We start from the raw sequence: 18,292 nt of genomic DNA on the forward strand, positions 1-18,292 counted from the left end.
TGGCTGGCTCTGAAATTAATGGTATTCTTGTAAATAAAAAGCTCTCAGAATCACAGCCGTCAATGTGGTAGTAGACGACTGCGGTGCCAATTAAACTCGACTTTCCAAAACTAGAATTGCTAGACTTGAATTCACGCTCGACATAATTCCTTCGTGAGATTTCGTTACATCTACTGTAGGTACGCATTCAATTGAAGGTATTTGCTATATGTAATATTTAAGCTGTGTGATTACTGCATTTTGGATACAGGAATTGAAGTATTTTACGGCAAAGTATTGTACGGTACTGAAACTACTAGAACAATACTCCCGACCCCTAATTCCGGATCACCTGAAATTGGGGAGAGTAGTCAATTGTTATAATCCAGTTTCTTTTCATACATGCATGCGTTTTCTTTTTACACTTAGTTGGTCTATACTACATTAAACATTTACACCCATTCACCAAATTGTCATTTTTATTTATTTTTTGCCTAGTTATTAAACAGGTTTGCATAAGCTAGGACAACATGTATGCACCCTACCTACCCTTCATTACGTAAATCATAGCTTGCTTCATTTTATTTTTTTATTTTGCCACATTCAGAAAAATATTCAACAACATTTTGTTGTCTTATCCTGTGCGATCTGCTCTTAGTTTGATAGTATTATATTTGTATGAAATTCTTTCTATTTTTGCTTTGGAATCACTATCCAGGTATTTGAATATAAGTGAGTCTTTTTCCCTACATACTCTCAACAGATGTGCCTCTTCACTAAAACTGCTAGAGGAGTGTTAGGCCTACTTTCTACAAACTGAATAATATGTTACTGTAGCAGAACTTGTATCGCACAAGCACGTACAGTAGGCCTATAGTGAAGCGTCGTTGAGACCTTTGAAATCTGTATGTTCCGGAGAACATTGGGCATTTTATGCCTCGTCCACAACAAAGCACCGCCCTTAACAGAGCCCTTAATCCCGCAATGATCTGCAAAAGAAGAGTTGTTATCAAATGGTAGCTGTCGTAACAGAACGCTGACTTGCGCACCAACCAGAGCCATGTTTAGTTAACTAACCAGTTAGGTCTAGCACCAACCCTGCTGGCGCACATCCATATTATGTTTCCTTTTGCTTAGCCTAGCACCTAGAAATCCCCTAGTACCTCATTCTGTTCAGAACATAGTGACAGTCTTGTTCAGGTGTTGAATAACATTAAATAAAGATGGGTTAATCAATTTTATCTAGGATATATTCGAATATAATAATCTTGTCGGCCGTCACATTGGCTGAAAGGTTAGTATAGTGGCTTTCGGTTCAGAGGGCCCGGGTTTGGTTCTTGACTGGGCCGGAGATTTTTAGCCACGTTTAGTTCATTCTTCTGGCTCGGGAGGGAGTGTGTGTTCGTCTTCATACATACTTCTTCTTTCACTCACAACACACCACATTTCCAACTACCACAGAAATACGCAATAGTGAATAGTCCTACATCCTTCCGCGTGGGGTTGTCTTCCGGAAAGACATGCCGCCGTAAAACTGGGCCAGGACCACATGTGCTACACAGATCGCACCCATGGCCCCACTATGGTATGGGAAAAGTGTTCGAAGAAGAAGGAAAATATGTCACTCTCGTGTAACGAAAATTGTGTCTGCGGATGTTTGAAAACATTACCCAAATGACTAAACAAGAAGACCGAATACTGCTGTCCATAAGAAGTGGAAACTTGAATATTTCGGACGCGTGATGCGGAGAACTGGCCGAAGAAGAATCTCGTGGCTGAAGAACTTGATGGACTGGTTCGTGATGAGCACGATATCGCTTTAACGTGAGGCAGACTCAAAAATTAGGGTAGCCATGATAATTGCCAACCTTCGATAGAAGATGGCACGGCAGGAGGAGGAGGAGGAAGAAGGGGAAGATGAAGATGCGTTTTTTAAAATTATCGTCATTGCTGTCGATCTTGGATCAGTGGCCGCGGAAATTCGACTGGACAACACACGGGGGCTGAGGTCAGTCCTTCATTGTGACCACTTTAATGCAAAGGGCTACGGTGGTTGGTTCGACGATGAGGATCATAAGGCACGTGGGATTTTTGAACTGAAAAGCCACGTTCCTATAATTCGGATTCAGCGTAAAACTAGAGGTACCATAATAATATCAACAGCAACGTAAAACTACAAGCTGTTTTGGTGTTTGGGCCACCGTACGACACCACTTCATAAGGTCTGTAACTCGACAGCTGAGGCCATACGATTATTTATTTATTTATTTATTTATTTATTTATTTATTTATTTATTTATTTATTTATTTATTTATTTATTTATTTATTTATTTATTTATTTATTTATTCCTCAGTGGTATGCGCGATAACAACCAATTTCATATCTTGTTGTTCTTCCAGCTTTGACATCTTCCCAGTATTTTTTGAGCCCATCAGCTAGCGCCTTCATATGCTCTTCGGGTAGAGGTCCTCTCCTTCTTTTGGGTTTTGATTCGGTCTTAAAACCTTCATAGTTCTTTACCGTCTATCTAAATTTAACGCTGTCATTAATTTGACGTTCTGGGACACCGATCTCTCTCATAATTATGTCCTTTTTATATTCCCGGAACCACCTCGGCCTTGTTGACTTAACTTTGATGAAATTCCATATTCTTTCTGTTAATCGGTCATCTGACATCCTGAAAATGTGTCCGTAGATTATTATTATTATTATTATTATTATTATTATTATTATTATTATTATTATTATTATTATTATTATTATTATTATTGCTGCTGTTGTTGTTCACGATGAAGCCTGCTAAGGTCGACATGTCAATTTCAATTAATTCTCCCTGGGACTCCATCCATTCTTAAAACCTTTATAAAAATCTTGCTTTCCATAGTTCCCTCTTCTCTTATTTCTTTCTAAATCTTTCCTGGCCCCTTGTATCCAGTTTTATGTCTACTTTTTCTCCCAAACGTACTAAAATACCTGTTGTTCTGGTACATTACATTATTACTTCTTAATTTCCATTGTTCTGTTATTTTCATTGGACCTAGGATTTCTCTCATGGTTCTTCTTTCTAATACTGTACATTTCTCTAAACCATAATTCAAAACTAGATATTCACTTGCCTAAAGACATTATGATTTCACCACTGTATTGTAGTGGCTTATTTTAAGATTTTTAGATTATTATCATTATTATTATTATTATTATTATTATTATTATTATTATTATTATTATTATTATTATTATTATTAACTTCTGCTCCGATCGATGTTGAAATGGTGTATGTTCTATTTTGGAACAAGTGATTGCATTAGACATTCCATTTAAAGTATTTTTCCCTCGACCACTGGTAAGACGTTCGAAGTCACAAACCTGCCGGAGCGAGCCCACAAGCAAAGGTCACAGTGTTGTACAAATTATGAGAAGACGACTGTTTGTTTTAAGTGGGAGTCACTTGTCTGAGTTACTACACAGTGTGTCACTTCAACACCTTTCTCATCATTCAACGTAGTCATAGCCTATTAGTGACAGAGCAGGTGTCCTGGTGAATCCTCTAAGGTGCTCAAAACTTGTGGCTTTTTGCGTGGCCTAACTTTGATACAATTGATCATGTGTTGTGTATGTTGGGTATTCAGCCCGAAGGCTGGTTTGATCCTCCCCAGTTTTGCCAACAGCTGTCATAGATACTGTAGGCGTCACTGAAGAGGCATACTAGGGAAATGATGGTGATGATGATGATGATGCTGATGATGATGATGCTTGTTGTTTAGAGGGGTCTAACATCTAGGTCATCGGCCCCATACTAGGGAAATGAGGAGTGCTGTTGTTTCCCGTTGCTTTCCTTGCTGAGCCAGAAGTTGCTATTACATATCAGTCTGCCAAGCCCACTGAAATGTATGCACCAACTGACCCTATGCGTGATACACTTAAGAAAATGGAAATTGCAACACCATGAAGGCATTGGTCGTTTGTGTTTATTTTCAAGATATGGAACGATCCATGTAGGTATGTAAACGATCAAAGTTTCAGACCCATTGGATTGTTGCTACAGGTCTCCCCACGTGATTGGTCACGGAGGAATCAAGTCCAGTATGCGGACTCTGGTGTAGTGTAGTTGACTTGCAGTCTGTGCAGTGAAGTGTTTCCCGTCAAACATGCCTCGACGACAGAGAAGAGCACACTATCAACAACTGTCGCCGTTTAAGAGGGCTCGGATAATTGGGCTTTGTGAGGTTGGATTATCGCTAAGGACTGTCGCTGCACGTGTTGGCCGACAGGCATCTACGGTACAACGTGTATGGCAGCAGTGGTCAAATGAAGGTACCCGCACTCGTAGACTTGGCACAGGCCCAGCGCGACAGACAACTGTGAGAGAGGATGGCCGCATCATTCGGATGGCCCAGATGGAACCCCATGCAACAGCAGCGCAAATTCGAGCAGCTGTGGCACCCCACGTTACACAACAAACAGTTGGTAATCACCTGCGTGCAGCTGGCTTACGAGCCCGTGTCCCTGCAGAAGGTGTTCCATTGACCCCACAACGGCGACGTGTAAGGCTGGCCTGGTGTCGAGAAAGATCGACGTGAGTCGACGAATGGCATAGGGTCGTCTTCAGTGATGAATCGCGCTTCTGTCTTGCCCGCAGTGATCGCTGGAATCGTGTGCGCCGACGTACCGGGGAGAAGGGCCGCCCAGATCTTATTGTCGAGAGGCACACAGAGCCAACACCAAGCATTGTGGTCTGGGGAGCTATTGCCTTTAATGTGAAATCACAATTAGTGCTTGTTGAGGGCACTATGACTGCTCGACAGTACGTCGATAGGGTACTCAATCCAGTGGTTGTCCCTATGATGGCGAACATTGCTAATGGGATGTTTCAGCAGGACAATGCCCGGGTTCACACTGCATGCATCTCCAGAGAAGCTCTCCACGACTATCTTAGAATGGCCCGCCAGATCCCCGGACCTCAGTCCTTTTGAGCATGTGTGGGACTTGATGGGTCGACAACTGGCCAACCGTCCTCAGCCACCCACAACTCTGGAACAACTGACCCGTGCGGCGCAGCAACCATGGGCCACAATTCCTCAGGAAGCGATTCAGGGCCTTATTGACTCCATGCCTCGACGAATTCATCAATGTATTGCAGCTCGTGGTGGACACATTCTGTATTGATTGTTGTCCAAACTTGCGGTCAGAGGGACCTGAAAGTGTAATCATCGAATCACAACCGAACACTCGTCCTGCATGCTCAATTGCAGCAATGTAGCACCACTCCTTCTGGGTGTTGCAGTTTCCATTTTCTTCAGTGTATGTCCACACCATTCATATCAGGGACTGACTGCATAAGGAATGGTATTACTGGCATCGGTCATACCTCTGTCACCTTCATATTGTCAAAGCCAAGGATGAGACTGAGACAGGTCAATTAAAGTAACAAATTCATTCTAGCCCATACCAGAAGACATGGTGCACTGTAAACACTACATCTCGCCAGCAAAGGCATACAATTGATCATAAGAGGCAAGCTATAAGAGACACATGTGGATGGAGAAGATTACACTGAACGCGGAATCTCCGGCAGTGGTTCAGCATCCACGATACGGAAATCACAAAGTAGAAATAAGCACTCCATGATGATCGCCAGCCTTGTGTGAATAGAACCTGGCTATGACAAGAGGGGTTACTTTTATCAGTAATCCTGCCGTTGTCCTTTATAATATACTAAGCTAATGAACGTTAACACATGATGAATAGCCTGGTTACAAACATGGCCTCTTCATTTTTTCACGGGGTGAGTTACATGGGTTGTAATAACATTTGTTACGAAGACTATGATTTTCAGATCGACACATTAAAAAAACAGCCAGAAATGTGTTAAAATTGTGTTGAAATATGTACCTGCAATTGCAAAAAAAAAAAAAAAAAGAAAAAAGAAAAAGGAGAAAAAAACCACAACCAACTACATGATTGCTTTGTGACAAACAGCAAATCACAGTTGGATTCAGCAACGTGAATACTGAGCAGCTGATGTTTTACTCCTTGTTAACGGGGGAGTTCTGTCGGTTTTAGTAGTTTTTGTGAAGAATTTGCTTTAACTTCAAACAAAATATGGAAGTGAACGTTTTGCACATTTTATATTTCAGATATTAAATTGTGTTCAATTTTTATATTGTTTGGTTTAGTTACTTCGTAATAAAACATAATACCAATGTTCAATAGCCTTCATTTTATCCTTGAAGAAAACATCGTAAGACCTCATTTGAAGAGTCTATGGAAAGGTATAGGCTAGATTTGTTACGAAGACGGTCGAGTCTGCGTCTTGTTTACAAGTCCAGCTAACTACATTTAGGTATTCTTTCACAATAAGTGTATGTCTATATCCCAGTAGTCCCGTTTTCTGATACGGGTCGGGGATGAGGTGAGATGAAATTATATCGCATGATTTTACGGCCGGATGCCCTTCCTGACGCCACCCTCGGTTGAGGAGTTCATGAAGATGAAATAAATGATGATGAATTTAAATTGGGTAGGGAGGTGAAAGAAATCAGCTGTGGCCTATGGATAGGAACTTTCCCGGCATTTGCCTGGAAGTGAAAATGGGAAACAACAGAAAACAGACTGCCGACGGTGGGGTTTGAACGACGAATGTAGAGCTTGGCTCCATAGATGTAGTGCGTTAAGAGCGTGACCACTCCGATAGGTATTCTTTCACAATAAGTACCCTCCTTAAAACTTCTAGGCACGATTAAATTTTAATCGATCATTTAATCTTTCCCTGAATCTCAATTATTGTTTTTAATACCTAAACAGGTTTTGCTCTCTCCCTGAAAAAGAAAACATCAGATGAAGATAGCCATGTTTGTAAGCAAGCTAATCATTATCGGTATTACAAATATATGAATGAAATGGCGTATGGCTTTTAGTGCCGGGAGTGTCCGAGGACATGTTCTTTTGATTTGACTCCCATAGGCGACCTGCACGTCGTGATGAGGATGAAATGATGATGGAGACGACACATACACACAGCCCCCGTGCCAGCGAAATTAACCAATGATGGTTAAAATTCCCGACCCTGCCGGGAATCGAACTCGGGACCCCTGTGACCAAAGGCCAGCACGATAACCATTTAGCCATTGAGCTGGACTACAAATATATATATATATATATATATATATAAACAAATGACCGATCACCCAGAGAGTGGCTCCGCGTTTTTATTCACGTAGCTGTCAACTTGCATTAGGGAGATAGTGGGTTCGAATTCCTCTGTCGGCAGTCCTGGAAATGTTTTTCCATGGTGTCCTATTTTTACGCCAGGGAAGTGCTGTTTCAAGTTCTTGGAAGACATACCCGCCAGTTGCTGGAGATTGGGTTGCTCTTCGGTGCACGAGGATCTATCACAACATTCTCAGTTAACTTCTTCCTTCGTGTTGGTATTCCCGTTTCATTTTTAAAGGATATTTGTTTAATCTAAACAGACTTTCAACCTATTGTTAGAGCAACCGACGCGAAATCGGGAGGTTGTGGGTTCGGATCCCACTGGTGTCCGGTTGGCCATTTCTGTTCTGTACTTAACATCTCTTCATCATCATCATCATCATCATCATCATCATCATCTGTTTACCCTCCAGGTTCGGCTTTTCCCTCGGACTCAGCGAGGGATCCCACCTCTACCGCCTAAAGGGCAGTGTCCTGGAGCTTCAGACTCTTGGTCGGGGATACAACTGGGGAGAATGACCAGTACCTCGCCCAGGCGGCCTCACCTGCTATGCTGAACAGGGGCCTTGTGGAGGGATGGGAAGATTGGAAGGGATAGACAAGGAAGAGGGAAGGAAGCGGCCGTGGCCTTAAGTTAGGTACCATCCCGGCATTCGCCTGGAGGAGAAGTGGGAAACCACGGAAAACCACTTCCAGGATGGCTGAGGTGGGAATCGAACCCACCTCTACTCAGTTGACCTCCCGAGGCTGAGTGGACCCCGTTCCAGCCCTCGTACCACTTTTCAAATTTTCGTGGCAGAGCCGGGAATCGAACCCGGACCTCCGGGGGTGGCAGCTAATCACGCTAACCACTACACCACAGAGGCGGACAACATCTCTTCAACACGTACTAAATGTACGTTACAGACCTAATAGGTTGAAAGTCTGTTTCGATTATAGTGCGGTCGTGAAAATTCAATATGCATTGATATTTGTTTAGATGCTCTACGTAAGTCATTGTCAATAGTAAATCACCATTTATATGGTATGTGCAAAGAAAAATGAAGTATTCCTCGTCTGGGACAGCTGTTCAACAGGGGAATTTAAAAATTTAAAAAATATGTCAGCTAAATTTTATCCTTGGATAAGCAGTGTGAAAATCGGAATGTCATTAAGTACATACTATCAATTTGATACGCTTACAGTGAAAAAAATGAAAACCTACAACCTGTTTTCCAGTCATTGACCGGGTCAGGGATGTAATGAATGAAGCAGATATAGGCTGTTAGTACGATGGGGTCGCCACTCCCAAAGTGATTTATTAATGAATGATAGATGCTATGAAATGAGAATGGAGAGTGTTGCTGGAATGAATGATGACAGGGAAAACCGGAGTACCCGGAGAAAAACCTGTCCCGCCTCCGCTTTGTCCAGCACATGGAGTGACCGGGATTTGAACCACGGTATCCAGCGGTGAGAGGCCGACGCGGAGGCTCTTACGCTTACAGTATCGTACCTTTTGTTCTAGGACAGCTATCCCTTATGGATTTGCTGTCATCTAAGGCCACTTCCTTCCCACTTCGAGCCCTTTCTTATCCCATCATAGCCATGAGACCTATTTGTGTCGGTGCGACGTAAAGCGAATTGTAAAAAATAAAATAAAAACTAACCGATGGCGCCATTACAGTTACATATACCTTTTTGCTATTTTCCCCACCTGTTTTAAATCGTTACTCACTTATACACTGTGAATTCAACGGATTTCATGGATGTGATGCCAAAAGGCCGCTTGTTCTTCATCGTCAGAGTGATCTATAACATAGTCCTAAATATTGTGGAAGTGTCACGAGCTGAGCGATGAAATGTGTTCCGTTGCTTGACCTTGCGCGGTTTAATGTTCCTCAACTACATGCTTGTTTTTAACTAATTGTTTCGAAATGGTAAACAGCTGTAGCGTATAATTACCCCCCGTGGTTCAGCACGCCATCTCCGTGATTTGTTACTCCTCAACTGCAATTTGTGTAATGCAGGAATTACTGCGATTTATAATCATATAAATAATAATTTGATTCTTAAGTTGTAGATTTATAGTCGAAAATTGTTATAGGCTTCAATTAAGATTTTTTTGTAGCAACTGGAGGGAGATTTTTACCTGTAATTTCAGGGATGATAAAAGTTCAGAGGATTGTTGGTGATCTGTATCAACAATTATTAAGGAAATAGCTTTAATTTACAGTGTGACACACTACAGACTTGGTCAAGTTTGACAGAAATACTGTTAAAATGAATGAAGGTTGAATTTAACCTGTGAAGATCAGGATTTTTTTTATTTTTTATCTCGTAGATTGTCATTATTTATTTTATTCTTCATTTCATTTGTTCAGTTCTTTCGATGCTAGGACTTAAAATACACAGGGGAAGTTTACCAAACACGTCAGTAAGATTATCAGCTGTTCTGTCTAATGATCCCCGATAATACTGAAAGTTATGAAACCACAGAAATGAAATGCATTTATTATGGGAAAGGTCGTAATACTGAAAGAAGCATTCTGACTTTTCTTGGAGGGAAGTCCCTTCACTGGGTTGGAATAAGGGAGTAGGTGTGTGTGTGTGTGGGGGGGGGGGAGGGTATGCTTGCCATGGAAAGGTAGGCGGGCTGACTGCGGTTCCTATGGGGATAAGCCTGCTGGCCGGGTTGTGTTGCTTGGAGTTGCCAAACCTCTCACTTTTGAGTTACGTACATCAGAACACAGCAGTCTGAACGAACAAGTCAGCCTAAAGCGAAGGGAAGGAGGAAGGATTGCAGGAATGTGGCAACACCGTGCAATGGTACGTGCTCCTCCCTCCAGCCATATCTGTTAGAATGCTTCTTTTAATATTATGGGTATAGAATTGTCCCTCCCATCGATTAAAAAAAAATACCGCCGGTTGATTCGTAAAGCAAACCGTTATATACACTAAGTTAATGTACATAACTTTGAGCAGTTATTGCAATGTGAGTGGGAAGGATGTAAATTTGGGGTTAGTGAAGGTTTCCATACTACAGTCGCGTGGCGGCGCTTGCTTCCATAATAAACAAATATGGTGGTCACGCCGCAACAGCGCGCGCAGTGTGCCGTATGGTACGCGAAATTTTCGAGTGTTACATGAACCCAACGAGCTTTTAGATGCGAATACAATTGAATGGATCAAAACCATAACGGTATAAGTAGCATTTTGTTCATTCAGAGAAAAAGGCATTTAAACATCTTAACACTCATATAATGCATGCGATTTGTAGTTATACCACCCATCACTAGAGTGCAGAATCTTACCGCTATCACTTTGCTGGTGAAAGGATACATCCTCCCGGAGCTCAGCTCATTTTTTTTAAATGTCACTTATACCGTTAAGATTTTCTTCCATTCAATTATTGTCACCAAGCTCCTTCCAATCGGGACATCGTGATAATGTTTCAACTTGATCCTGGGCAATGGTCTGCCAATGCCTCACTCAGGTGGAAGAGTGCGTGGCAGGAACAGGGAGGAAGACATTCAGAGTCCATGGAAGTCGCTGCGCCGCTTGTACGCAGAGAATCACGCTCCTTGCAGTAAGCCTGCATGTCGGAAGATTGTCAGACGGTACGTCAAGATGCATCCATACAGCAAACATTGACGCAGCGTGATTACACAGCCCATGTCAACTTTTCAAACAGACTATCAATGTTGCATCGCTGGATGTTCATGGATGAAGCCGCATTTCGAGTTAGTAGCCGAGTCAACACACATAACTCTATTATTTGAGGAAATGAGAATATGCACCTCTCCTACGAACTGGAACGAGCCAGCCCTAAAGTCACCGTGTGGTGTGATCTGTGAGAAGGTATAGGACCAGTTTTGTTTGCGAAGGAAAGTGCTCATGTCGTACCACCTTCCCCTTTCCCTCCTCCCTTTCTACTTTCCTCAACATGTGCCTTAACCTAATTAATGGATAACACTCTACTCTGGTTCCCTTTCCACCGTACACTTTCCCCACATGTCTAACAATGGAGTCCCCCATGACCAGAGCATCACCCCTACCCACCTCATTTTATCCCCTCCTAGTCACCTCTGCCTTTTCTGCCGGCTCCATAAGCTGCTTCCTCCTCCTCCTCCCTTTTCTCCCTGCCATGACCCTGTTACAGCTTTCGTTTTCTATCGTCTACTCTACATTTCCCTTTCCTAACTTTTTCTTTTCTCGTACTTCGGCACTCCTCAGCAGCAGTTCCCTGAATTCTGATACTGAATAGAGCCCTTAGCTTGAAATTTCCTTCCTCTTAAAACATTTCCCCCGTTTCTTACCATCCCTCTTGTACACCTACCGTATCCAGTACGTTGTTTGAAGGAGGCCTACTTTCCTTCCTGTCTTCCGGGAGATTCCTAATTATCTCACTCAAACTCTCCAACTCCGCTCTCGTACTCTAGAATCCCTGGCAACATCCACAATTCTTACGCCTGCATTCCTTATCCATTCTTTACTCTTCTTTGTGGATTAATGAAAAATCATAGATAAAATAACTTATTATGTGCAAAAAATCAAAGGAAATAAATATTGTCTAGGATAGTGCATAAAGATCACACGACAATAAGGTAAGTAATATATTGCACTAAGTACATTAAAGTACTGCTTTTAGTCGTATTATATTTTTGTACACCCTCAATTATAGCAAGATGGGGTACTAGACACCATTGTTTTTCAACATGATACTACTCCCTCATATTGGGCTGTCATGGGTGTGGGAATATTTTAGACGAAACATTCAACAATTACTGGTATGGTCATGGTAGACCACTCTCATGGCCCGCAAATTGCCCTCAAGACGTGTACCTGCGGGTTACGTCAAACATTGGAGAACGGACAAAGACCTCAGAACGAAGCTGACCTTCGACAGAAGATCACAGCGCTCGTTGCGCAGATCGCTCAAAATGTGTTGCGCGCCACGTAACATAACCTGTCTGCGCGGCATGATCTGTGTCGCGCCCGCAATACATTCATGTTGTATGCTAATGTACTGGGTCACGAAACTAGTGACACTCCTACGCAGGTAATTAATTCGAATATTTTTTGTACATAACTGTTTACTTTACTGACCTTGTGTATTTTAAAATTAAATTTCAGACTTGCGTACCTGGAAAAAATAAAGTAGGTCCATTTATATTTTGTATCTTTTAATAGTAGGCTATGGTTAATGACTTCAACACCTACAAGCAGTGCTGGGTTTATGGACTGGCCCGTTGGGCCTAGGCCCAGGACTCGAAATTTTGGTGATACCAAGTTTGCCAAAACATAATAATTTTAAGTGCTATTCTCTAAAAATATAATGCCAGTTTATTATTTTTTATTTAAATTAAATAATTTTAGAGAAAAATCCTCGAATATGATGTGCAATTACCATGGGAAAATACAGGTTGAAGGGTGGTTGGTCCCGATATGGGGAAGACATTGAAGTTTGGGTGTAATTTACCGTAATGTTACTGTTTATTTAACTCATTGCCTTGGATTTTGTGCCACCTCATAACTCACGAATTTCACACATTCAAGCGATGTGACGACGCCCGTCCATGCTTTTCAAATGACAGCACTAATGTACACGCGGTATTCCTACGCTGCTGACACGCAGATACTAGATCTTTCAAAGTCAGTGGTTGTATTAACTACTGTATTCAGGTTATAATGAATGGTTTTACGCTTATTAATAATTTATTATTAACCGGGCGAGTTGGCCGTGTGGTCAGGGGCGCGCTGCTGTGAGCTTGCATCTGGGAGATAGTGGGTTCGAATGCCACTGTCGGGAGCCCTGAAGATGGTTTTCCGTGGTTTCCCATTTTCACACCAGGCAAATGCTGGAGCTGTACTTTAATTAAGGCCACGGTCGCTTCCTTCCAACTTCTAGGCCTTTCCTATCCCATCGTCGCCATGAGACCTATCTGTGTCGGTGCGACGTAAAGCCACGACCAAAAAAAATATTATACCAAAAATTAAAATAAAGCATTGTGTTTACCCTTCCCGCGGAAGATACAGTAGGTGAGAGATTCAACATGGCGCGGTTCGAACCACCTCACTCTGCACTCAACAGGATTATTAACGTCGGCACATTATACACAATGGCGTTTCTCCTTGCCGTGCGGACAATGCGCCGCGGCGATAGATAAGAGTCCACTCGAGAGGAGTGTGGTCTCGCAGTGGCAACTCTTTCCGTGGACTCTGCTACAATGTGACAAACACGAAAGATAGGTTAGAGATAGACTCGCAGCAAAGACAGGCAGACTGATCGCAACCAGCACAGTCCATGACAGTTTCAAATCTCGCGGTTTTCTTATTTTATCCTAATGTGGCAGCTGTGTTGCTACACATGATGCGAGCTCTATCGGAGACAATATTAAATATTGCCTTATCATAGCTGGTTATTAGTAACAAAGAAAATGGTTGCATTTCCCGGTTTTACACTGTCTCACATTTTAATTCTATGTAAGAATGTTCCTTCAGGTGGGTTGTTGGGTCTCTGACAAGCATTAGTGAAAGTTCCCTCTTCTCTGCTACTTCTGTTAGGCTACCATAAAACTATTTTTCTGTGATTTCAAACGTGCGAAGTGGGTACCAAAGCACCACCAACAATTCACTCCATAATCTAACTTTGCATATGATTATTTTGTAGATGAAAACTGTCCTAATCTTTACATACCGAGTTTCATTGTTCTCCTGCACATTCTGTATATAATAGGAAGGGGTGCCAAAATGGGTTGTGTACAGTGCATCATGCACCCTGTATCCGAGACTGCTGACAAGTATCAGTCAAATCAATCCATCGTCAATGATCTGTCGCCCAGGTGGCAGATTCCCTATCAGTTGTTTACCTAATTTTATCTTAAGATTTTCCAAGAATTTGGAAATTTATCGATAATTCCCCTTGATAATTTATTCCAATCCCTTGCTCCTTGCCCCAGTTTGTCTTCTTGAATTACAACTTTGGTTATGTAGACCAGGGCCTTTCAAACGCCCAAAATCTCACGCGTGCAAACAGCGGCGCAGAGGTCCTGTGCACAGTGCATCGGTCCCGCTCGGTTCGGCTCGGACCAACGCTTCGTATCTGCACTACTCGGCTTAGCTTGGCTCAACTCGGCTTAACTCGGCTCAACTCAGCTCGGATTTGGAGCGTTACGGAGCAAGTGAGGAAGAGGGAGACAGGGGGAGCGAGCGAGACAGGCGTGGGGAAAGAGAGAGACAGCGCTATTGCTCCAAATCGAGGAGTGGAGGTCTGCACTCTGGTCAACCAAGCGAAGTCGTCTTTTGCACAGTGCATGCACCAGGCGCATGCACCCTGAGAGGCCCTGATGTAGACCAAAGGTATCCACGAAATGTCACTGTAATATTTGTCCCATATGGAACATAATAATTGCTTTTACACCAGTTTTTAGAATAGTGGCATTCATATTTATTTTAAGGCATTCTTGTTTAATTTTAATTTTAGTAGTATTTATTCTGTACAGTCGCTATTAAGCAGGTTCTTCAACAGCTGAAGATGACCTATTTACAGGCCGAAACAGGTACTGTCCTTTTATGTAAATAATATTGAAACTATGTACAATAAAGTATTGATTAGGTGGAGAACTCATCCTTCATACTTGTGTGTTATCTAGAGTATATGAACGTTGTATATGAACGTGTTGTATTTACAACGGCAAGTTAATGGTGTAAAAATTTTGAATTACCTAATGTACGTGTGAATTTGTATATGACGGAGTTACAATGTTAAGCTAGTTTAAAGTTTACTTCATTATCACACTACTGTAGGCGAGCATTCCGACCGGGATATTTCCCAGTTGTGTTGTATCTGTTAGTAATAATCCAGCACATAATAATAATCTCAATATAACTGTACCACCATTGAGTTATTCAGGGCTGGAACATCTAAAATCGGGATGATTGCCAGCGTTCTAAGAGGAGATGGCACACGAAGATGGCCTATTTCTGTTAAATGATTTGCGGAAGGTTCCTGTAGTGGATGAAATCTCCTGCAATGGAAGAACAGACGGTCTGGATTCGCCAACGACGTACCGTCACATGTAGGCTACAGGATGGATAGTCAGCAGTATTTATGCGAAACAGGTGGCTGCGGAAGTTACCCTGGTTAACAAGAATCCTGATGGCAGATGTAGTTAGTCGGTCCGATCACCACCGTGTCCCACATAAGGATTAGGACTCTTTCAAACTCATAGAGTTATGAAATAATAGTCTTCAGTGATGGTTGTTGTTAAAATTGCTAGGTCATCACCCTTTCATAGGAAAGTAGGCAACGTGGCATCCGGTTATACGAAAAAAGTAAACTACTCATCCACAATATGGTCATCTGCTCAAAAATATTACGCCACATACTTTTGGATGCTACGAAAAGGTATGCGAAACGGGTAACGTCATTCTATTACCTCAGGGTACCAGAAGTAGTTGCGCGTAGCCGCCATCTTGCGAATTTGATATTATCCGCGCACTTTTTAGCGATAGATTTACACCCTAGTGCTGAATAGGTCGACCTCGGCAATCTTCGAGATTCGTACTGGCAACCTTTGAAACACAAACAATGAATCGCTTATGCATCGCTGTGCGACATCTGGCGTACACTTTACGTACTAGTACTGTTATTTACACAGCAAAGCCAAACTATAGAATTCACTCTAGGAATAAGATTCGCATCGAGAAATGTTATATAATGTGTGTGTGACACAGTTGTTGGCTTAAGGTAACAAAGGTTTAGAAAATTCACATCGATCGATCATATTATCGATTCAATTCAGAATTCATTTCCATTCAGTTGGCAATACTAACGGAATCGGGAGAGCTCCCTCCTTACTCCTCAAACCCGTACACAAATCTATTGTTAACAAGTGCGCAGATAATACTTTGCCAGCTCCTCAGAGTTAATATCGCAAGCCTAATGTATAGCAGCCATCTTATGCATTTGATACTGTGCCACTATTTTTATCTTCTGCTAGAGTTATGATTGAAGAACCAGGGCTTAATCACAGGTTACGGCTGTATATGCTGTCCCTGGTGTTTGTAGATTTCGTTTTTATACGTATTGAATGCTCTTTGTTTTATTCGAGGTAATGAAGACCAGTAAGTGCGGGGAAATTTTCAGTCTGACATCTAGTTGTAAAGTCCATTATGTGGTCTTATTATATTGCGACTGATAAAGTAAACACGTAATATCCACTCGGCAAGCAAAACAAGTCTTTAGAAAAAATACACGGCTGATGTGTGCATCTAGTTTGTAAGGAGATCACTGGCGGGAAACTGTTGTGTTAACATGATGACCAGCATTAAAGAGCTTCTGGTTAGCAACGCGCAGAATTTGATCCCTGACACCGCTGTTGCTTCTGGGAGTTCGATGGGAATGAGGAGGAAGTTGATGATGTAGGCACATTCCAGAGGCTCATGACGAAGTAACGAGGACCGTCATCACCTGGCAACATACAGACGGATCTGTTTCAATAACAAATAACTTAATTACTGATCTCAGCGAGATTAGCTTCGCTACTAAATAGCTCCAACAGTTAATTGAGGCATATCGCCGCTTTCCACCTGCATCGTGACGTCACCGCGCAAACACCTGGCGGCTGGTAGCGTGACAGCGGAGGACGGGGTTCACGCCCAAAAGGTCCTTCACTTCCAACTCCACACTGAGCTGTTTGTGTCACGAGCTATGAACTTGCATTCGGGAGATAGTGTGTTCGAACCCCACTTCCACACCAGGCAAATACTGAGGCTGAACGCTAATTAAGGCCACGATTGCTTCCTTCCTAGACCTAGCCCTGTCCTATCCCATCGTCGCCATAAAACTGAGTCGGTTCGAATCTTACTGTCGGCAACCATGAAAATGGTTTTCCGTGGTTTCCTCGTTTTCACTCCAGGCAAATGCTGCGGCTGTACTTTGATTAAGGCCACGGCAGTTCCTTCCCACTCCTAGGTCTTTCCTATGTCATTGTCGCCATAACATTAAAAATGTACAGATATGAGGGATCCCAGGATTTACGAGCAGATTTTTGTAAAAAGAGGAAGGAATACATTAAATGAGTGAAAATAAAAGGAACTGACAGGCCAAATAGGTAAAATTATTATATAAGTATTGTGAAGAAAATAAAATGAAGAAAGTATGGAAAAGAAGTACAATATGTAAAGAATATAAAAGCAATAATCAAGTAACCATAAGCGATGAGGAGTGGTTAATGTATTTCAAGGTGTTGCTAGGGGGTAAAGGTACATGGGAAAGGAATAAAACTGAGACTGGCATACTGAGACATGTGGGGTTCACTCTGCCTATACTAGATGATATAATAACCACAGGTGAGGAATTAGACACATTGGAAAAAGGGGAGGAAAATCCGGTGCTGTCAGTGGAATTACGTATGAATTCTAGAAAGAGGGAATAACAGCCAGATGCTAGACATAATAAGTAAAATATTTAACAAAATCTTATATGGCAGAAAAATTCCAAGTTGTTGGCAAGAAGGAATAATATGCCCGATATATAAAAAAAGGGGAAAGATCAAACACGAATAACTATGGGGTATCACCTTGTTGGATACACTCAATAAGATTTACACTGGTATATTTTTTTTGCTAGTTGCTTTACGTCGCACTGACACAGATAGGTCTTATGGCGACGATACACCGGTATTTCGGCAAAAAGTATTATGACATTGGCTGAAGATTAATCTATACTCTCAGAGTACCAGTCAGGATTTCGGAAAGGAATGAAAACCACAGATAATATATTTATAATTAATTAAACCAATAACAGATAAATATTTAAAGAGGAAAGGATGTAAATTATATATTTATTTCAGCAGACCTTCTAAAAGCGTTTGATTGCGTGCTGTTGTTGCGAATAAATTGAGTGAAGCCATAGAAGAACTATATGCAGTAGTGATATGCTCGATTAAAGTAAAGGAAGATTTTTTTTTTTTTTTTTTTTTTTTTTTTTTTTTTTTTTTTTTTTTTGCTAGTTGCTTTACGTCGCACCGACACAGATAGGTCTTATGGCGACGATGGGATGGGGAAGGGCTAGGAGTGGGAAAGAATCGGCCGTGGCCTTAATTAAGGTACAG

Source organism: Anabrus simplex, chromosome 3 (assembly GCF_040414725.1).
Source record: "Anabrus simplex isolate iqAnaSimp1 chromosome 3, ASM4041472v1, whole genome shotgun sequence".
NCBI lineage: Eukaryota > Metazoa > Arthropoda > Insecta > Orthoptera > Tettigoniidae > Anabrus > Anabrus simplex.